This window comes from Dasypus novemcinctus, chromosome 1, assembly GCF_030445035.2.
Source record: "Dasypus novemcinctus isolate mDasNov1 chromosome 1, mDasNov1.1.hap2, whole genome shotgun sequence".
NCBI lineage: Eukaryota > Metazoa > Chordata > Mammalia > Cingulata > Dasypodidae > Dasypus > Dasypus novemcinctus.
The window spans coordinates 136,276,710-136,298,189 of record NC_080673.1 but is presented as its reverse complement, the minus strand read 5'-3'; the positions used below and the strand labels follow the sequence as shown (position 1 = coordinate 136,298,189).

At 35.6% G+C, this 21,480-nt stretch overlaps 1 protein-coding gene and 1 pseudogene across 3 annotated transcripts in view; both read right to left on the bottom strand.

Annotated features, from left to right (window-relative positions):
* Positions 1–13,790: 13,790 nt before the first annotated feature.
* LOC139437809 (52 kDa repressor of the inhibitor of the protein kinase pseudogene) lies at positions 13,791–16,455 on the bottom strand (annotated as a pseudogene).
* A 3,759-nt stretch (positions 16,456–20,214) lies between these two features.
* Positions 20,215–21,480, bottom strand: part of CSN2 (casein beta) — a 202,927-nt gene continuing 201,661 nt past the window's right edge. For all 3 annotated transcript variants that reach the window (XM_071218527.1, XM_023584405.3, XM_004477579.5), the window contains exon 10: positions 20,215–20,552. The gene's annotated coding sequence lies outside the window, so the exon portion shown is untranslated. The remainder of the gene's footprint in view (positions 20,553–21,480) is intronic.

Below are 21,480 nucleotides of genomic sequence, written 5' to 3'. Positions count from 1 at the left end.
TCTGCAGAGGCAGCAGGTCTCAATCTGAGAACAACACAGGAATATGTTCTAGGCACAGCACCCCTCTGTTGTGTCCCTGAGCTTCTGCAGTGAAGGTAGCCAGCTTTCTCCCTGCCAGGGACAGATATACCACTGGGATTTGAGCTGGATGCCCTAAAACATGCCCACCAAAGTCAGAGTGTCTCCACTGAATATGAACATCTGCCCAGGACAATAAGGGATGGAGTGTACTAGGAGTCCCCTTACTAGTAGGGTTTTGTGTTTTATCCCCTCAACGTGACAAACTTGGTCCTCATCCCAAGATGTATTTGTGGGATCCAGTGAAATGCAGCAGGCCAAACTAGGAAGCCCATACCACAATATGGTTTTGTTCATGTTTTTGGCATGTAACAGTAGTTCTTTCATATTATTTAAATACAATAATCCATTTCATTTTATACCACAATTTATTTAGCTGATATATTGCTAGCAGACTTTTTTTTTTAGTTTCTAATTATGGATATTATGAATAATGCTACTAGTAACATTGGGTGCATGTTTTCATTGCATATATATGTATATATGCATTTCTGCTGGATATATAATGGGTGAAACCATTAGGCTTGGATTATGCAGATGTTTATCTTTTATAAAAACTGACAGAGGTTTCCAAAGTGTTTGTACCAGTTTTCATTCCCACCAGCAGTGTTTCACTATTTTTTGCAAACACTAGGTATTGCTAGTCTTCTACATTTCAGCAATCTGTTGGTTGTGTCATACTATTTTATGATTTTTTATTAGAGAAATTGTAAATTTGCAAAACAATCATGCATACCACACAGGGTCCCCATACATTCCCCCATCACCAACACCTTGCATTGTTGTGGAATATTTGTTACAAATGTTGACATAACATCACCAAAATAATACTGCTAATATTTGGTGTAATTTTTTCACAAACCAACCTATTATTGACACCAGGTATTAGTAGTATATATTTTTTATAGTTCATGGAAGAATGTTCTCCTACTTATACTGTTTACCAGAGTCCATCATCCACCACAGGGTTCACTGTGTTATACTGGCCCATGCCTTGTACAATCTACTGAAAGTGTATACTCAGTGGCTCTCAGTTTCATCACAGAGTTGTGTTGTCATCATCTTAGTCAATTTTAGAATGTTTTCATTTATTCCAAAAGGAAAAATCCCCTACCCCCTTGTACCCTCTATTGTTGACCCTTACAATTGACATAGTACCTTCTTTGCTGTTGCTATGAAAGTATTACAATATTACTGTTTACTATAGTCAATAAATTATATTATTTGTACTTTTCCCACTTAACACCATATACTAACACCTTGTAACAAGTACTTTTATCCACAATCCTCATCAACCACTGAAATCTCCATGTTACACATACCCTAGAGTATTCTCTAGCTTCCTTTCAATTGACATTTACATCGACAGACTACCCCTTTCACCCACAATCACATTTATAATCAATAGTGTTTGTTATACTCACTATAATATGTTACCAGCTACTCTATTTCCATATATTTACAATTAATATTATTAAAAATTCTACATACATTAAACACCAGCTTTCCTTCTCAACCCATATTCTTCTCCTAGTAACCTATGCTCTAGAGTTTACCTCCATAAATTTACTCTTCATATTTAGTTCATATTAATGAGACCATACAATATTTGTCCTTTTGTGTCTGTCTTAGTTCATTGAACATAATATCTTCAAAGTTCATCGATGTTATCATATGCATCCTGACTTCATTTCATCTTACAGATGAATAGTATTCCATCATTGGTATATAACATATTTTGTTTATCCATTCATCAGTTGATGGACACTTGGGTTGTTTCCAACACTTAGTAATGTTCTGCAAGTGTCTGTTCACATCCCTGCTTTCAGATGTTCTAAATATATTCCTAGTGGCAGGACTGGGGCATCCTAAGGCAGATCTATATCTAGCTTCCTGATGTACTACCAAACTGTCTTCCATGAGGGCTGCACCATTCTACATTCTAACCAACAGTGAAGGAGTATTCCTCTTTCTTCACACCTCTCCAACACTTGTAGTTTTCTATTTTTTTAAATAATGGCCATTTTGTAAGGTATGAAAGATCTCATTTTAGGTTTGACATGCATTCTCTAATACCTAGTGATGCTAAGCACCTATTCATATGCTTTTTGCCCACTTGAATTTCCCTTTTGGAAAATATGTCTATGCAAGTCTTTTACCCAATTTTTAATTGGGTTGCTTGTCTTTTTTATCATTGAGTTGCATTATCTCTTTATATAACAAGGAAAATAAACCCTTATCAAATATGTGGTTTCCAAATATTTTCTCCCATGGCGTAAGTTGCATTTTCACCTTTTTGACAAAGTCATTTGAATCATAAAAGCTTTAATTTTGAGGAGGTCACATTTATCTTTTTTTTTCTTTCATTGCTTGTGCTTTGGGTATAAGGTTTAAGAAACAACCACCTACCACAAGATCTGGAAGATATTTCCCTACGTGAGTTTTATGGGTCTACCTCTTACGTTTGTGTCTTTGTTCTATTTTGACTTAATTTTTGTATAAGGTGTGAGATAGGGATGTTCTTTCTTTCTTTTGGATATAGATATCCAATTCTCCCAGATTCATTTGTTGAATTGACTGTTCTGACCTGGCTGGGTGGGCTTGACAACCTTGTCAAAGATCACATAACTGTAGATATGAGGGTCTATTTCTGAGTTTTAAATTCAGTTCCATTAGTCAACATGTCTATCTGTATGAAAGTGTCATGCTGCTTTTTACCACAATAGGTAAGTAATATGCTTTAAAGTCAGGAAGTGAGAACCTTCCAACCTCATTCCAATTTTTAGGATATTTTTGGCTATTCAGGCCCCCTTACACTTCCAAATAAATTTGATAATTGGCTTTTCTACTTCTGCAATAAAACGCTGTTGGAATTTTGATTGGGATTGCATTGAACCTGTAGATAAACTGGAGTAAATTGACATCTTAATGATACTTAGTCTCTCCATCCATAAACATAGCATGTCCTTCCATTCATTTAGGTCAACCTTGATTACTTTTTATCAATGTTTTTGTAGTTTTCTAAATAAAGTTCCCTTATATCCTTAGTTAATTTTATTCCTAAATATTTTATACTTTTAGTTGCTATTGAAAATGTAATTTTCCCCCTGTCATTCTCCTCTTATTGCTCATAAGTAGGGTAAAGATGCTCTACTGAATTTCGCTTATTAATCTGGTAACCTGCCACTTTGCTGAACATGTTTATTACTTTGTTCTGCTAAGGGAGGTTAACAATAAGGGAAGCTTAATATCTAATGAATCCTGCCAACAATGCCAAAATGTTCTGCTAAATAAAGGTTAACAATAATGAAAGCTTACTATCTAATGAATCCTGCCAACTACGTCAAATTGTTCTGTTAAGAAAGGCAGAAGCTTTAAATGCTATGCAAAGGCAGCTTTATTCAATCAAATGAGTTTCAGGTTGTATCAAATGATTATAACAATTGAGCAATCAAAAAAAAAAAAAAAAGAGCAAGCAATTCAAGGCATAGGAAAGAATGAAAGTATATACAACCACTCACCAAATCAGAGGAAAACTCAATGTCTGATCTCTCACATGGCTGGGGAACTCCTTTGCAGCCAATCAGAGTTCTGATTAGAAAAACTGTCCCAGGCAGAGCATCCTTTCCTGGGTGAGGCTCTAGCTGGCAGCGTGGGAACCATGCTTTTTAAGGGATTTCAAATCTCAGAAGTCCAATAAGTCTTGCAACTCATGAGGAATGACCTCATGGAAAGTAACCCAAACCATCTGGTGGGGAGAGGGGGGGGCGGGTGACCAGCCTTCCAGAGGAGGGATGTGGTGTCTCTAGGGGTCTTTGTTCTAGTCTGTTCATAGTACCCTGAACAGGAACATAAAGGTTTTCAGCTTTTAGTTTTACAGGGGATACAAACAGGACTTGCAAATGCCACGTCCATAAATTGTTCCTTATAAACATTTACTTCGGTTTTAGTTTTGGTTTTGGTTTTGATTAATAGGTGAGGGGGTTGCCTGCAGAGCAGCAGCAGCATTACAACGTTCCAAAGGATAATGGACAAGTTAATCATTCACAATTACAGGCTAAAACAGCAGACCCTATTGGTTAGAAAGCTCATGAATTCGCAATTCTTAATAATTTTCTTTTAGTACATCATACCTCCAATAACTTTGGGGATTTTTCGGCATCTTCTAGGTATAGGACCATATCATCAGCAAATAGCCAGGGCTTTACCACTTTCTTTCCTATTTAGGTGCCTTTTATTTCCTTTCCTTGCCTAATTGCTCTAACTAGAACATCTAGCACAATATTAACAGTGGTGACAATGGGCATTCATTTCTTGTTCCCAGTCTCAGTGGAAAATCTTTGTCTTTCACCATTGAATACAATATTAGCTGTGGGTTTTTCATATATGCATTTTATCATGTTTAGAAAGTTTCCTTCTATTCCTATCTTTTAGAGTATTTCAATAAAGAAATAGTGTTGTATTATGTAAAATGCCTTTTTTGCATCAGTCAAGATGATCATGTGATTTTTGTCTTTGATTTATTAATGTAGTGTATCACATTGATTGATTTTCTTGTGTTGAACCACTCTTGCATACCTGGGATAAAACCTACCTGATCATGATGTATAATTATTTTAATGTGCTTTTGGATTCAAATGTTAAGTATTTTGTTGAGGATTTTTGCATCTATATTCATTAGAAATATTGGCCTAAAAATTTCTTTTTTCATGGTATCTTTTTCTAGCTTTGGTATTAGAGTGATGTTGGCTTCATAAAATGATTTTGGTAGTCCCTGTTGAATTTTTTGTAAGAGTTTAAGCAAGACTGGTATTAAATCTTCTTTGAATGATTGGTAGAGTTCACCTGTAAAACCACTGGTCCTGCTTCTTTCACTTTTGGGAGACTTTTGATGATGGTTTCAATACCCTTACTTGATTTTAGTTTGTTTAGGTCTTCTATTCTTCTAAGGTAAGTGTAGGTTGTTTATGTGTTTCTAGAAATTTGTCCATCTCATCTATGTTGTCTAGTTTGTTGGCCTATAGTTGTTCATAGTATCCTTTTATGATCTCTCTTATTTCTGCAAGGTCAATTGTAATGTCCCCCCCATGCATATCTGATTTAATTCATTTTCATCTTCTCTCTTTTTTCTTTGTCATTCTAGCTAAGGGTTCATCAACTTTGTTAATCTTCTTGAAAACCAACTTTTGGAGTTGTTGATTCTATCATTTTATTTGTTGTTGTTCTCAATTTCACTTTTTTCTTCTGTGATCTTTATTATTCCTTTCTTTCTGTTTGTTTTGGGATTAGTTTCCTTTTCTTTCTCTAACTTCTTCAGGTGTGCAGTTAGGTTTTTGAGTTTAGCTCTTCTTTTTGATGTAAGCATTGAGGGCTATAAATTTCCTTCTAAGCACTGCCTTCCTGTATCCTATATATATATATTTTTTTAAAGAAGCTTTAGATTACATAAGTATTACATAAAAAAATATAGCGTTCCCCATATACTACACTATGGCCCAACCCACACTTTCCCACATTAACAATATCTTTCATTAGTGTGGTACATTTGTTACAATCAGTGAATACATATTGAAGCATTGCTACTATACATGGGTTATGTTCACATTATAGTTTACACTCTGCCCCACACAATTTTATAGGTTATGAAAAATTGTATAATGGCCTGTACCTATCATTGCAATGTCATGCAGGAAAATTCCAGTGTCCTGAAAATGACCCCATGTTCACCTATTCTTCCCTCTCCCATCCCTCAGAACCTCTGGTGGCCATTACCTTTATATCAATAATAAAAGTTCTTCCATTGCTAGATTAGTAATAAGACCATATTAGAATAATAATAAATCTACTTTAGTCCATTGTTCATTCCCCAATCTTGAGGATTCTGTTTCTAATTGAGAGGGGGCTTAGATCCCATGGACAGGTGGATGGGACTCTCTTGCTTGCAGTTGCAGACACTCTCTGTTCCTTGGGATGGGCGTTGTCCATCTTCATTTCCTTGTCAGTTGTCCTGGGTGACTCCAATGAACAAGAGAGTAGCTGTTGCAACTCTAAGTTTTGAGTTAAGTTTTGAGTTAAGTGTTCTCATTTTCATTGTCTTGGGATATTTGCTGATCTCTTGGAATTTCTTCTTTGACCCACTGATTATTTAAGAATTTGTTATTCAATCCCCATATATTTGAAAGTTTTCCCTTTTTCTGCCTGTTGTTTCCAGCTTCATTCCATTACAATCAGAAACAGTGCTTTATATAATTTAAATCTTTTTAAATTTATTGAGACTTGTTTTGTGAACCAATATGTGGTCTCTCCTGGAGAAAGTTCCATGATCTCTTTAGAAGAATGAATATCCTGTTTCAGGGTATAATGTTCTATATATGTCTGGTAGGTCTAGTTCATTTATTGTATTATTAAGCTCTCTGATTCCTTATTGAGCCTTTGTCCAGATGTTCTATTCAATGTGTTGAAGTTTCCAACTATTATTGTAGAGACATCAGTTTCCCCCTTCCATTTCACCAGACTTTGCCTTATATATTTTGGGGCATCCAGATTAGATGCACAAATATTTATTTTGCTTTTTCTTCTTTGTGGCTTCCCCTTTTGTTAACATATTATGGCCTTCTTCATCTCTTTTTACAGTTTTTCATTTAAAATCAATTTTGTCCAATATTAATATAGCTACTCCAGCTTTTTTTTTTTTTTGGTTATCTTTTTCCAACCTTTCACTTCCAGCTTATTCATGCCCTTGTGTATAAAGTGAGTCTCCTTTAGACAGCATATAAATGGTTCACAATTTTTCATCTATTCTGCCAGTCTGTATCTTTTGATTGCCGAATTCAATCCATTGGCATTCAATATTATTACTGTAAAAGGATTACTTATTTCATTCATTTTATTATTTAGCTTTCTGTTGACATATCTTAAATTGTATGTATTATTATCTTTTTAAAAATTATCCTTACTAATGATCTTCATTCCTACACTCTTCTCCAAGCTTCTCTCTCATGGCTTTTCCTTTCAGGCTGCTGCACTTTCTTTAGTATCTCTTGTAAATTCAGTCTCTTGGTGACATACTCTCTGTTTTTGTTTATCTGTGAAGACTTTAAACTGGCCCTCATTTATGAAGGACAGCTTTGTTGGATAAAGAATTTTTGACTGGCTGTTTTTCTCTTTCAGTACCTTTAATATATCACACCATTGCCTTCTCACCTTCATGGTTTCTGATGAGAAATTGTCACTTAGTCTTATTGAGCATACCTTATAAATTATGAATTACTTTTCTATTGCTGCTTCCAGAATTCTCTCTTTATCTCTGACATTTGAACATTCTGAATAGTAAGTGTGTTAAAATAGGTTTATTTGGATTCATTCTGTTTGGGGACTCTTGGCCTTCTTATTGATGTTTATATCTTTCATAAGGGTTGGGAAATTTTCAGTCATTATTTCCTCAATTATTCTTTCTTCCCCTTTTCCATTCTCCTCTTCTTCTGGGACACACTTAATGCATATGTTTGTATGTTTTGTGTTGTTATTTAATTCCCTGAGACCCTGTTCTATTTTTTTCCATTATTTTCTTTTTCTATACTTCTGTGTTTTCAAGTTCAGATAGTCTGTCTTCCATTTCACTTATTCATTCCTCAGGCAATTCAAATCTGTGTTGCTAATGTATTTTTATTGTCTTTCATTTCCATAAGCTCTGTTACTTTTCTTTGCAAGCTATCAAATTGTTCTTTATGCCTACCCAGACTCTTAATATCCTTTATCTCTTTAGCTATATTTTCTTTCAAATCCTTGAATTGATTTAGGAGATTTGTGTGAACAGTGTTGATTAATTGTTTTAAATCCTATGTCTCATCACAACTTTTAATTTGTTCTTTGGCTGGGTCATATCTTCCTGTTTCTTAGCAAGGCTTGTAATTTTTGCTGATGTCTACACATCTAATTATTTTTACTGAGTTTACTCTGACGGTTGATTTTTCTCTCTTGCCTAGTGGTTTTGTTTCATGGCCCTTCTTTGATTTTTGGTTCAAATTAATCTAAAAAATTTTAATTGCCCTGTTTATGTTATCAAAACAGAGCCAGGGACACTCAGTAGGACACAGATCAGACCCAAGGGGGCCTGGGAATAAGGATAAGAAAGACTCTAAAAAGTCTTGTTTTCTTCACTTTCCAAGCCTGCAAGCAGATGGTGCTTTTCCACAAACCTTTCCACATAAGTGATACTTTCAACCTCTACTGGGTAGTATGCCTGAGCTTGTTAGAGCCAGTCTTCTAAGAGGGGCCCTGCTGCTTAAACATGCTGTAGAAAAACCACACTCCGCTCTCTGCTGCACCTTCCCTCTTCCTATAGAGGAATATATTCATTCCCTTCTCAGTTGCCTGCCATCAGCCACTGGTTTTACCAAGACTGTTCACTTTGATGGTGTGGGATGGATACCACTCCCAGCCAGTGGGGCAAGTAACTCACGGTTTTCTTTTTGGCCTCTTGTTCTCTTTGTTTTCACCCTCTCCTGGACAATGCATGTGGTACTCTCTTGGTCTACAGATCCCCAAAGCTGCTCCTTCAGACAGTTTCTGCCCCTCCTTTGCTACTTTTAGAAGAGAATTGAGCCTTGCCTACCTATTCTGACCCATCTTCCAGGAAACTCTATGGTGGTTTTAATTTATATTTTCTCATGACTAATGATGTTAAGCATGTTTTCATATTTTATTGACCTGTAACAAATCTCTTTTTAAAAGTTCCTATTCAATCTATTGTCTCTACTATCATGTCCATTGTCTTTTGGATTGGTTTGGAGGACTTCTTTATGTTTGTATTTTGTATACAAGTTTTAGCAGTTACAGGTATTACAAATATTTTCTCCCAGTCTGTGAGAGGTCTCTTTTTTTATAAAAAATGTTTTCCTGTGATGAACAGAAGTTCTTAATTTTAATGAATTAAATTATCAATATATTATTTATGATTTTTGCTCTGTTATTTTCAACAAATATTTTCTTAAGTCAAGTGTGACAGTTTGGAGTTTTATGAATCCCAGAAAAGATCATGTTCTTTGAACTAATCCATTCCTATGGGTGTGGGACCATTTGATTCATTAGATGCAGTTAAGTGACCTTAGTGTTAAATCACTTGATTAGATTGCTTCAGGGCCTTTGATTGGACTGAGTTAGTGAGGCATGACCCAGGTTCGGTCTCTTCTTCTTGCTGGGGTCTTACATAAAACCAGAACTGAAAGCAGAAACACAGACAGAGAAAGAAGCTGCCATTTTTACCCTGCCATATGAGAAAACACTCCAGAATTGCCTGCAGCCACAGAAGGACAAAGAAATCCAAAAAGCTGAGAGATAGGCGGAGAGAAACCCTGAGGGTCTAGGCTCATGAAACAGCTCAAAAGCTGAAGAGATGAGTCCTCCATTTCAGAGACACATTCCTTAAGATCCCAGTCAGACTAATAATCTTAGTAAGGAAACTTGGTAAGAAAGTATGGTGAACTTTTAAACTTTTTATTTTTAAATACTTATTGATTCACAGGAAGTTATGAAGAAATGTACAGGAGGTATATGAAATCATGCAGTATGTGTCCTATGAAATTTTTTTTCATTAAACATAATTCCCTGTGTAGCAGTTTGATGTTATTGATGAATTCCAAAAAGAAATATTGGATTATGTTTGTAAACTGGTCTTTTCTTCTGGGCATATGAGATTATATTGGATTGAGAAATTAGGGAACCAGATGTCGCTCAAGTGGATTCAGAGGTTTACTTGATTGTCAGTAGGACATTGAGTATCTGCCTCTTGGTGGGTGGGGACTCACAGATAAAAGGCATGGCAAAAGACAGAGTTGAGGTTTCTTAATGTTGGAGTTTTGATGTTAGAGTTTGATGCTGAAGTCTTAGACTGGAGCCCTGGAAAGAGAAGCAAGCCCCAGGAATAGAGGAATCCTGAGCTCAGCAAGAAGCACACCCTGGGAAGAGAGGAACCCTGAACCCAGAAAGAAGCAAGATCCTGGAAGGGAGGAACCCAGGAAGCCTGAACCCTTGCAGATGTCAGCAGTCATCTTGCTCCAACATGTGAAAATAGACTTTGATGAGGGAAGTAATTTATGCTTTATGGCCTGGTTTCTGTAAGCTCCTACCCCAAATAAATAGCCTTTATAAAAGCCAACTGATTTCTGGTATTTTGCATCAGCACCCCTTTGGCTGACTAATGCACTTTGAGATTCAGATAAATTGTTACATGTATCAATAGTTTATTCCTTGGCAGGAAGAGATGAGATGTGGAGGCGCCTTTGGGACTTGGAGTTGCCCTGGATGGTGCTTCAGGGGCAATCACCAGACATTGTAAATCCTCCCAGGGCCCACTGGATGGAATGGGGGAGAGTGTGGGCCATGATGTGGACCAATGACCATGAGGTGCAGAGATACCCAGAGATGTACTTACCAAATGCAATGGATGTGTCATGATGATGGGAGTGAGTGTTGCTGGGGGGGGAGGGGTGCGGTGGGGGTGGTGGGGTTGAATGGGACCTCATATTTTTTTAATGTAATATTTTTACAAAATCAATAAAAAAAAATAGTTTATTCCTTTTTGTTGCTGCATAGTATCCCCTGATATGGATGTACCAGTTTTTTTAATCATTCACCTACAAAAGGATATTGGGCTACTTCTGAGGTTTGGGCTGTTATAAATAAAGGTGTTGTGAACATTTATGCATGAAAACAAGTTTTCATTGTTCTGCTATAAATGCCCAAGAGTACAATTGTGTGGTGATTACATGTTTAGTTTTATAAGAAACTTCCTCTAGCAGTTTGATATTGTTTATTAATTTCAAAAATAGATATTGGATTATGTTTGTGAACTGGTCTGTTGGAGGTTTCACTTTTACTTGATTAAATTTTGGCTAGGGCTTTAATTTGGCCCCTTTGGTGGATGGGGGACTCACAGAGAAAAGACATGGCAAAGGACAGAGTTGGGAGTTTTGAGCTGGATCCCTGGAATGTAAACACACAGGAGAAGGACAAGAGGAACAGAGACAGTCCATAGACACAGCAGAGGTCCCAGGAAGAGAGACGAGCCTGATAGTTCACATTTGGTCTTGTGGATGGTGCAGGGCAGCTGAGCCCAGAAAGGAGCAAACCCCAGGAAAGAGATTTATCCCAGTCTACAACTGATAGTGGAAGAAGCTGGGACTTCTTGAGCCTTAGGAGGATATTGGCAGCCATCCTTCCCCAACATGTGGCAACAGACTTTGGTGAGAGGAGTAAATTATGCTTTATGGCCTGGTAACTGTAAGCTTCTACCCCTAATAAATACCCTTTATAAAAACCAACAGATCTCTGGTATTTTGCATTAGCACCCCTTTGGGTGACTAATACACTGCCAAACAGTTTTCCTGAGTGACTATATCACTTTACATTCCCACAGCCATGTATAGGTGGTCCAATTGTTAGTTTATAGAACACTCATGCATAAAATACAGGATTCCCATATACTGCCCCACCACTAATACCTTATAATGGTGTGGAACATTGTTACAATTGATGGTGGTACTTTACATAATTATACTTTTAAAAAAAAGTAGGTACTTCAGTTACACTTGATGAAAGATTATTAATAGTAATATACTATGGCCCATAGTTATGTTAGGTGTTTTTTCCATATACCACCCTATTACTGATACTTTGTATTAGTGCCATACATTTGTTATAATTCAAGAAAGGACATTCTTATACTTGTACTGTTAACTATAGCCCATCATCTATAATAGGGTTCACTATGTTATATAGTCCTAGGTTGTATATTTTAATTTTTATTCTAGTAAAAAAGGTTTCCCCTTTTAACCTCATTTACTTATATAATTCAGTGCTGTTAACTTCACTGGCACCTCCATCACCACCATTCATTTCCAAGCCATTGTAATCATCCTAAATAGAAATTGTGTACAAATTAAGCATCAACTCCCCATTCTTTACCCCCAGTCTATCCCCTGGTTACCTATAGCCTAGATTCTAACTCTGTGAGTTTGCTTATTATAATTAGTTTATATCACTGAGATCATGCAATATGTGTCCTTTCGTATTTAGCTAATTTCACTCAGCATAATGTCCTCTGGTCTCATTCATATTGCCACATGCATCAGGTATTCATTCCTTTTCAGAGCTAATAATATTCCATCGTATGCATATATCACATTTTGCTTATACATTAATAGGTTGATGGATAATTAGGTTGCTTCTGTTTTTGGACAATTGTGAATTGTGTAAATAAAAGTCCCTGCTTTCAGTTCTTCTGGGTGCATACCTAGCAGCAAGATCATGGCATCCTAAGGAAGATCTATATTGAGCTTGTCTTGATGATGAAAAAAAAGTGCATGACACAAATATGCAAAAAAGCTTATGAAGGTACAGGCTCAACAAATGAATGTAAACAGCAATAACCAGATGTGGAAAAAGGCATTCAAACTTTAACTGTAACTTGCTCCTTTAGGTACATTTGGTAAAGACAAAATCTATACTGAAATCCTTGCTTGGCAAATTCAGTTTCTCTTACTCTCTGGTAATTCTCTCAATGGTCCAACACTATTTTAACAGTATACTTAAAACTCCTACTACTTAAAAGTCAGTAATAAACCTCATTGTAACATTTTACAAAATGTACTCCCATCCTTCCATGTGTCCTCAAAATTGGTTTCTTCAAATTACTGATAACCTGCCAAATGGATTCACAGTGATGATAAATTTTATGCCTAAAATGACAACTAAAATAATTCCAGAGTGCCATTAACAGAAATCACACAGAAATGAAATGTGGCACTTTTAATAGTATCTTCTGGAAGACTACTAGATGGGTCTTCAAAGCATGAGAGTTTAAACAGGGGTCCTTTAAATTGGCAGATTATTATTTTTTTAATGTATTTATTTTTTGTTTTGTTTTTTGTTTTATTTTTAATTATCTTTTTTAAAAGTTAATAGATCACACAAAACATTACATTAAAAAACATAATAGGTTCCCATATACCCCACTCTCCACCCCCACCCCATCATTTTTATTGTATTTTTTGAAGATACATAGATCACAAAAAAATGTTACATTAAAAAATATGAGGTTCCCATATACCCCACCCCCACCCCACTCCTCCCACATCAACAACCTCTTTCATCAGTGTGGCACATTCATTGCATTTGGTTAATACATTTTGGAGCATTACTGTACCACATGGATAATAGTTTACATTGTAGTTTACACTCTCCCCCAGTACATTCAGTGGGTTATGACAAGATATATAATGTCCAGCATTTATCCCTGCAATATCATTTAGGACAATTCCAAGTCCCGAAAATGCCTCCACATCACATCTTTTCTTCCCTCTCCCTGCCCTCAGCAACTACTGTGGCCACTTTCTCCATATCAGTGCTACAATTTCTTCCATTACTAGTCACAATAGTTCCATAATAGAATATCAATAAGTCCACTCTAATCCATATTTTATTCCTCCATTCGGTGGACCCTGGGATGGTGATGTCCACTCCACCTCTATATTGAGAAGGGCCTTAGATTCCACATGAATGCTGGATGCAATTCTGCTTGCAGTTGGTAGATTATTAATAACTAATGTATTCAATGGAAGACCTATAGGTAAAGATATTCAGTGATTAAGTGGTCCATATATACCTAACAGCTTTTCCTCCAAATAGAACATAAAACCTATTTTAAAAGTCTCTTACGTATTTTCTGAATTACTTGTAAGAAGCTCTGACTTAGTTGTGTAGTTTGATATATGTGTCCACCATTAAATCTAATCATATTTTATATCAAAATTTATATTAAGCAAAACCAAGTTACTTGAACTTTGGTCTGTCAAAGTGTTCCTCGGGTATTCTTCAAGATGCTTTTGTCCATTTTCATAGTATTCATTCTCAACCTTCATCACAGGAAGAATACGTAAGACCTTCAACAATGCATAAACATTAGAAAAAACTTGGTGTCAAGCAGATGGGGTCTTCATAAGTGATGGATGGAAGCTCTACATCTTTCCCTGTGTGCTTCCATCTGATTCTCTAATAATGAAGCTCTGCTGAGAGTGTCAGGATTGGGTAAGTCACTTCTGTACATGTCAGCATGGTGTTCCTCTGACATATTGAATTTGAGCTGTCCCATGACAGAAGGCACTGGAGGTAAACATTTAAGAGCTTTGAGGTGGTTGTTTTGAGAACATCTTTAAAGTCCTGAATAATGTGCTCCATGCTTAGGGTTTCTTTATAGGAACTCACAGAGGTTAGTTGAGATTCCGTTACCTTGCTGAGCTGGCAGAATTTGCCAGGTAGTTTCATTTGAACATCAAGTTTGGTTGCCAAATTTGTGGCTTTCTCAAACCAAAATTCATGATAAACTCCAATATTTTCCATCACTTCATTGAGTGAATGCAGCACTGCAGACAAGCTGCTGGCTGCAAAGGATACATTGGAGGTTTGTCCCTGGAGATTTTTCCCAAAGGTTCTTGGATAAGATAGGACAGTCTGAAGAACAACAATGGTAACAATGAAATCAAAATCTGTTACAGTACTACAGAGTACAAATGGCCAGCTGTACAGTTATTCCATCTAACATTTGTGTCACTATTTATGCCTTCTAAACACAAAACAGAGAAGTGGACTTGGCCCAGTGGATAGGGCATCTGTCTACCACATGGGAGGTCCATGGTTCAAACCCCGGGCCTCCTTGACCCGTGTGGAGCTGGCCCATGCACAGTGCTGATGTGCACAAGGAGTGCTATGCCATGCAGGGGTGCCCCCCGTGTAGGGGTGCCCCATATAGGGGAGCCCCACACACAAGGAGTGCACCCCATAAAGAGAGCTGTCCAGCACAAAAGAAAGTGCAACCTGCCCAGGAATGGTGCCGCACACATGGAGAGCTGACACAGCAAGATGATGTAACAAAAAGAAACACAGATTCCTGTGCTGCTGACAACAGAAGCGGACAAAGAAGAATACACAGCAAATGGACACAGAGAACAGAAAACTGGGGTGGGGAGTGGGGGAAGGGGGGAGTGAAATAAATAAAATAAATCTTTAAAAAAAATAAAAAAATAAACACAAAACAAGTGCTTCCAGGAGATCCACTAAAATTTCAAAACCATCCGGTCTGCCTGTGCCCTGAGAATGACAAATTTCCTTCAGTTCATTCCCCCTTTCTTTATTGCTCTGAAAAAGGATAGATACTATATTGTCAACTTCTAAAAGTCGGCTATTAATGGAAAAAAAAAAGAAACTTCTTCAGTCATTCCCAATGCAACAGATATTCCCATCACAAGCACTGGTTTTGCTAAACACACATTTAAGGCACAGGAAGAGCAGAGTGCGTAGACAGCTTGAAGATATTTCTCTAGAAGTCTAGAAGTCTAGAAGTATCCACTGGGTACTATGTAAGCCTTTCCATAACAGTACCTCATGTTTAGTCCCCACTTTTCAGTTATTGTGTGAAATTTCAAGCCAAAATTTCTGCATCAGCTTCATAAAGCAAGAAGCCCACAAATTCCTCTCTCAGATTATTAGATTCATCGACAAATCTCACCTACATGGGCAGGTGCTCTTCCCCTGCTATGTCTATCACATCATCAGTGAAAATGGAAAGAAGTGTGAGTCTCTCACTTCCCTAAGAGTTTCTTCCCAAATGCAGCTTTCACATATCTCTAGTATCTGTTTCTGCTGTGTTTTCAAACTAAAGAACATGCTAACAGCTGTTATCTCAAAGTGTTGTCTCAGAACCTCTTCACCAGAATTTATGGGGCTCTCCAGCAGTGGTTGAGAGTTTTTAGAAGGAAAGAGGAGCTCATCAGCCTCATGTCCATTCAGAGGTATGTTTTGTTTTCCCATAAATATCAAAAGTTCAAATAAAGATCTTAAGTATTCTTTTTTTTTCCCTTCTCTTCAGTGGTTAAAGGTAAAATGTCTTCACCCCTTCTTCTGCATTGGGTTCTTTGCACTGCCGTTTGTTTCTTTATTATGTTTTTGTTACCTTTCTGATGTTTCATCAGTTTTTCTGTTTCAGTGTCCTGATTTCATCTTCACTCAATTCTTTTATTCATTTTCTGTGACTACTACGTGGATTGTTCAAATGACCAGAAGATCAAACATTGTTCTTTATAGCTTTATCTCAAAGAACTATCCTATATGAACTAGTTCTACAGATCACAGAGGTCTCAAAGTGTTTTGCACATAAACGATAATATTTATTTAGTTGATCAGGTGTTTTGTCTTCTAAATCTGCTCTCCTACAATTCTCCATCCACTTCTGACATCTAACCAGGTCCACAGGGAAACCAAAGAGGTCAGATTGGATTGCATGTTCTTCTGCATGTAGTCGCGGGCAGCCCAGACGTTTGGCATCATTGCCTGCTGGTCATGGGGGGCCCAGTCTTCCCTTCCCTGCCTCCTCAGGGCAGCTCTCCAGCCAAGAGGGGAGCCAGGCCTAAGGCCTACCTCTGTGTTTTTGAATTGCATTTCCCTAATACCTAGTGATGTTGAGTGTCTCTTCATGTGCTTTCTAGCTATTTATGTATCTTCTTTGGAGAAATGTCTATTCAAGTCTTTTGCCCATTTTTTTTTTAATTGAGCTGTTTGTCTTTTTATTGTTGAAGTGTAGGATTTCTTTATATCTTATGGATATTAAACTTATCATATATGTGGTTTCCAGTTATTTTCTCTTGTTGAGTAAGTTGTCTTTTCACTTTCATGACAAAGTCCTTCAAGACATAAAAGTTTTTAATTTCGAGGAAATCCCTTTATCTATTTTTTCTTTTGTTTCTTGTGCTTTGGGTGTAAAGTTTAAGACACCATTTCCTAACACAATATCTTGTTTTATAGTCCTCGTTCTTATCTTCAGGTCTTGAATACATTTTGATTTAATATTAGTATAAGGTATGAAATAGGGGTCCTCTTTTAATCTTTTGCAAATGGATATTCAATTTTCCCAGCACTATTTGTTGAAGAGACTATTCTTTCCCAAATGTGTGGACTTGCAGTCTTGTCAAAAATCATTTGATCGTAGATGTGAGGATCTGTTTCTGAACTCTCAATTCAATTCCATTGGTCAATATATCAATCATTGTGCTAGTACCACGCTTTTTTTGGCCACAATATTTTAAACTCAGGAAACATGAGTCCTCCAACTTCATTCTTTTTCAAGATGTTTTTAGCTATTCAGGGTCCTTACCCTTCCAGATTTTAATTGACTTTTCCATTTCTGCAAAGGCTATTAGGATTTTGATTGGGACTGCATTAAATCCATTAATCAATTTGGGTAAAATTTACATTTTAACAATATTTAGTCTTCCAATTGATGAACATGAAATCCTTCCATTTATTTAGGTTTTATTTGATTTCTTTTAGCAATGTTTTGTAGTTTTCTGTGTACAAGTCCTTTACATGCTCAGTTAAATTTATTCCTCAATATTTGATTCTTTTAGTTGGTTTAGTTAGTAGAATTTTTTTTCTTGATTTCCTCCTCAGCTTGCCCATTACTAATATATGGAAACACTACTAATATTTGTGTGTTGATCATGTACCCTGCCAATTTGCTGAATTTATTTATCAGCTCTAGTAACTTTTGTAAATTTTTCAGGACTTTCTATATGTAAGATCATGTAATCTGTAAATAGTGAAAATTTTGTTGTTAAAATTCTTCTGTTAAACCCATCTGGATTTGAGATTTTGGGGGGAGGAGTTTTTAATTACAAATTTAATTTCTTTGTAATGGCATAGTAGGTTCTAGTATTAGGCTGCTTTTCTGCTTCACCTTGGTTGAGTTTGGTAGTTTGTGATTTCAAATTTTTTACTGTAAAATTTTTATAGCATTCACTTATACTTTTATTAGCTGCAACATCTATTAAGATACCTGGTTTCATTTCTGATATTGATGATACATATTTTCTCTTTTTATCTTTGTCAGTCACCAAGTTATTCATCAATTTTATTGTTTTAGTTTTGTTTTTTTTTTTAATGGAAGAGCCCACTTTTTGTTTCATTGATTTTCCTGTTTTCACTTTCATACTTTCTTTTATTCTGGAATTCTAATGAGACAAATATAAGATCTTTTGTTATTGTCTATAAGTCCTGGAGACTATATTTATTTGTTTTTGTTTTGTTATGTATTTTTTTGAAGTCTATTTTCTTTCTGTTTAGATCTAGTAATTTCTGTTGATTTGTCTTCAGGTATATTTATACTATCCTCTCTCATTTCTACCCTACTTTTGAGCTATCTAACACTTTTTTTTACTTTCAGTTATTTACTTTTTCAGTTTTTCAGTCTCAATTTCATTCTTTTAAAGAATTTCTGATTTTTGTTGAGATTTTTTCTTTTTTCATTTGCTTCAAAAGAAGTCGTAATTGTTTTTTGAAAGTTCTTGCCAGATATTCCAACATCTGATTCACCTAGGTATTGACATCATTTAACTCTATTTTATCATTCAATTTGTATTTTTCAAGGTTTTTTGTGTGACAGGTCGTTTTAACATTACCTATTGAGTTATTTCCAGGCTTATTTATAAGAAAAGAGAGGGTCAGGGAAAAGTGAGTCCAAGCCATCTTTTCCCAGAAAAATCAGAAACCTGCTCCATTTTACTATCTCATCCTGATAAAATATATCCTTTTAATTCTAGTACACGACTTGAGAAAAGACTGGCAGTCTACTTGTCCTCCCACAAAAATATCAAGTCCACATTCTAGTTCCAAATATAAAAGGACAAACTCATTGCCTTGTACTACAAGGCACAAGATAATCACAAAGAATGGAATTATGTTGTTTCTTTCTTCATGGTCCCCCAGCAGTTATTCTAGCATGGAAAGGAGAGTGTTGAGGAGAATCTTAAGAAAAGTAATTTTTTGGGTACTGGGATAATCCATTCATTAATACCACAAATATTTAACTTCTACTCTGAATAATAAATAAGACAGAGCTATGCAGACAGCTGGGAAAGCATGTTCCAGGTAAAATAAAGAGCTAAAAATGATATAGTGTTTATTCTTTCAGGCAGTTTTTAATAGCTTTTCATATACTGAAGTTTTAAATCCACCCAGCAATTTTAAAAGTAAAATATTATTATCCCAATTTTAAAGATGAAGAAACTGAGTTACTGAGAGTCTTAGTAACTTAGCCAATGTAATATTCAAGTAAACATTTGGGCTCATATTTGTACCCAGAAAGTCTGAAAGTAGAGTCTATGCTTTTAACCTCTCTACTTCTGTACAGGCATATTCTCTGCAGAGGAATGAAGTTGGAGTGTTCAAGGAATAATAAGAGTGGGCCTTAATCCAATATAACTGGAGTCCTTATAATCAAAGGAAATTTAGACAGGGAAAAGGAGCTACAGGAGAAAGGGAGACAGATTGCCGTGTGATGGAGGGAGAGACTGACAGCTAGCAAGCAACCATCAGAACAGTAATGATTTCAGAGAAGGCATCACCTGCTGATGCCTTGATTTTGGGCTTCTACTCTCCCAAGCTGTGAGTTAATAACAGCAGTCTGTGGTACTTTGCTATAAAGCCCTGGCAATCTAAGACAGAGCTGGGGATCAGAGCTTCAAATAGGCCTCATTTTCTTAGGCATCAATGACTAGAACCACATCACCCAGCTCATTCTGATTTTGAAACTATAAGGCTCCAGCTGTTCTGGTGTAAGTGGTTCAGCAAAGTGGATCAATCGGAAAAACCTGTCATGTAATCATTATTGTTATCTCATTTCAACTTCAAGAAACCCTTTGAATTAACTGTTTTACAAGCATGGAGATTGAAGTTCAGCAAGATTGGGTAAATTGCCTGACATCACTGAGCTACCATGTGGTAAAGCTATGATTCAGATTTAAAGTTCTTTTCCTAGGGTTACCTTACAATTTAACATCCAAGCCTGAATATATTTAACAGTGAAAGGCACAGCTGTAATACTTAAATCGGGGCAATAGAAACTGAGTCTTTCTTGAGCGAACTTGAACATATGATCAACCTGCCTTTTCCTCCACGTTCTGTTATCCTCAATTTCAAAACATCCTTTCACAATTATTTTTAATGCCAATAATAACCTAATAGCCTAAAATTAACATTAAATGAGCCCATTCGCTTTGGGAAATTGTAATAAAGACAGGACAATTTAAATATGCCTAAAGGATTAATTTATTGAAATGACTGGAAAGGAAATAGGTTTTGAAGAAATAACAATAAGCATAGTTCAAGAAACCAATTTATACATATTTTATGTATGAATGTATAGTGATTCCAACTCAAAATTGAATTTCTGTGGTACTAATTGAATTAAGATTTGCAAAATGTAAAAAGTTTATAACTCAAATTCAAATGAATGTGAACACCATACAATACATAACATAAATAAAATAATAAAGTTCATGTTTTTCCATCTGGATTAATTAAAAAATAATTTTTGTTAACATGATACAAAGATAGAAAATATGCCATAATTCCATTCGCAGTCAATTCTGTGGAATAGAAAAAACATTATTAATTTTGTTAAATATCTATTCATCTCTCCCCATTTGTAATTTTAGGGTGATTAGTTCATGAGATATTTATTACCTTCCTTCTGCCCTTCTTTGGAAGCATATAGAAGTTTCTATAGGACTATATACCAGCTTACTCAGAAGTTTTAGTGAAATGTCTAATCTATCATGATCACAAAAAGATTTGTATATTAACAATCCTAAAGCTATCCTCTATTCCTTTTTTTAACCTTATACTTAGTAATTTTATTTTGACTCTAATAAAAGATACTATATAAATTTTAATGATTAAAAACAAAGTCTGATGAAGCCTAAGTTAGAAATAAGAATGCAAGCTGATCTTTAAAAAAAAAAGCTCAAACATATTTACATGAAAAAAGGAAACTATTTTCTCTTTTTCCTAAAAATTAGGATATTTAAAAGTAAGGATATAGGCATTTGGATGCACATCAATTAAATCCATCAATGCCATATACATAAAATTTTAAATTATTTGAAACATACAATTTTACATTGTAAATACAATTAACAGTACTTAATTATGTATTTGAATGTGGCTAAAAGGGGAAATTTTAGGTTGTAAATATGTTATGAGAATAAAAATTTTAAAAGTACATGGAACTGCACAATACAAACAGCAAACCCTAAATTAAATCATGGACTATCATTGATAGCACAATTATAAAAATGTGCTTTCATCAATTGTAGTAAATATACCACACCAAAGCAAGCTGTTAATAATAGAGTAGCATATGGGAATCCTGTAGTTTATGCATGATTGTTCTATAAAACTATGACTTCTCTAATTAAAAACAAACACACCAAAAATACACAACTTTAGGTCAGTAAAAATAGTTAAATAAGAATAAATGAGAATAAATATTAATAAGTAATAAATAAGCTAGGA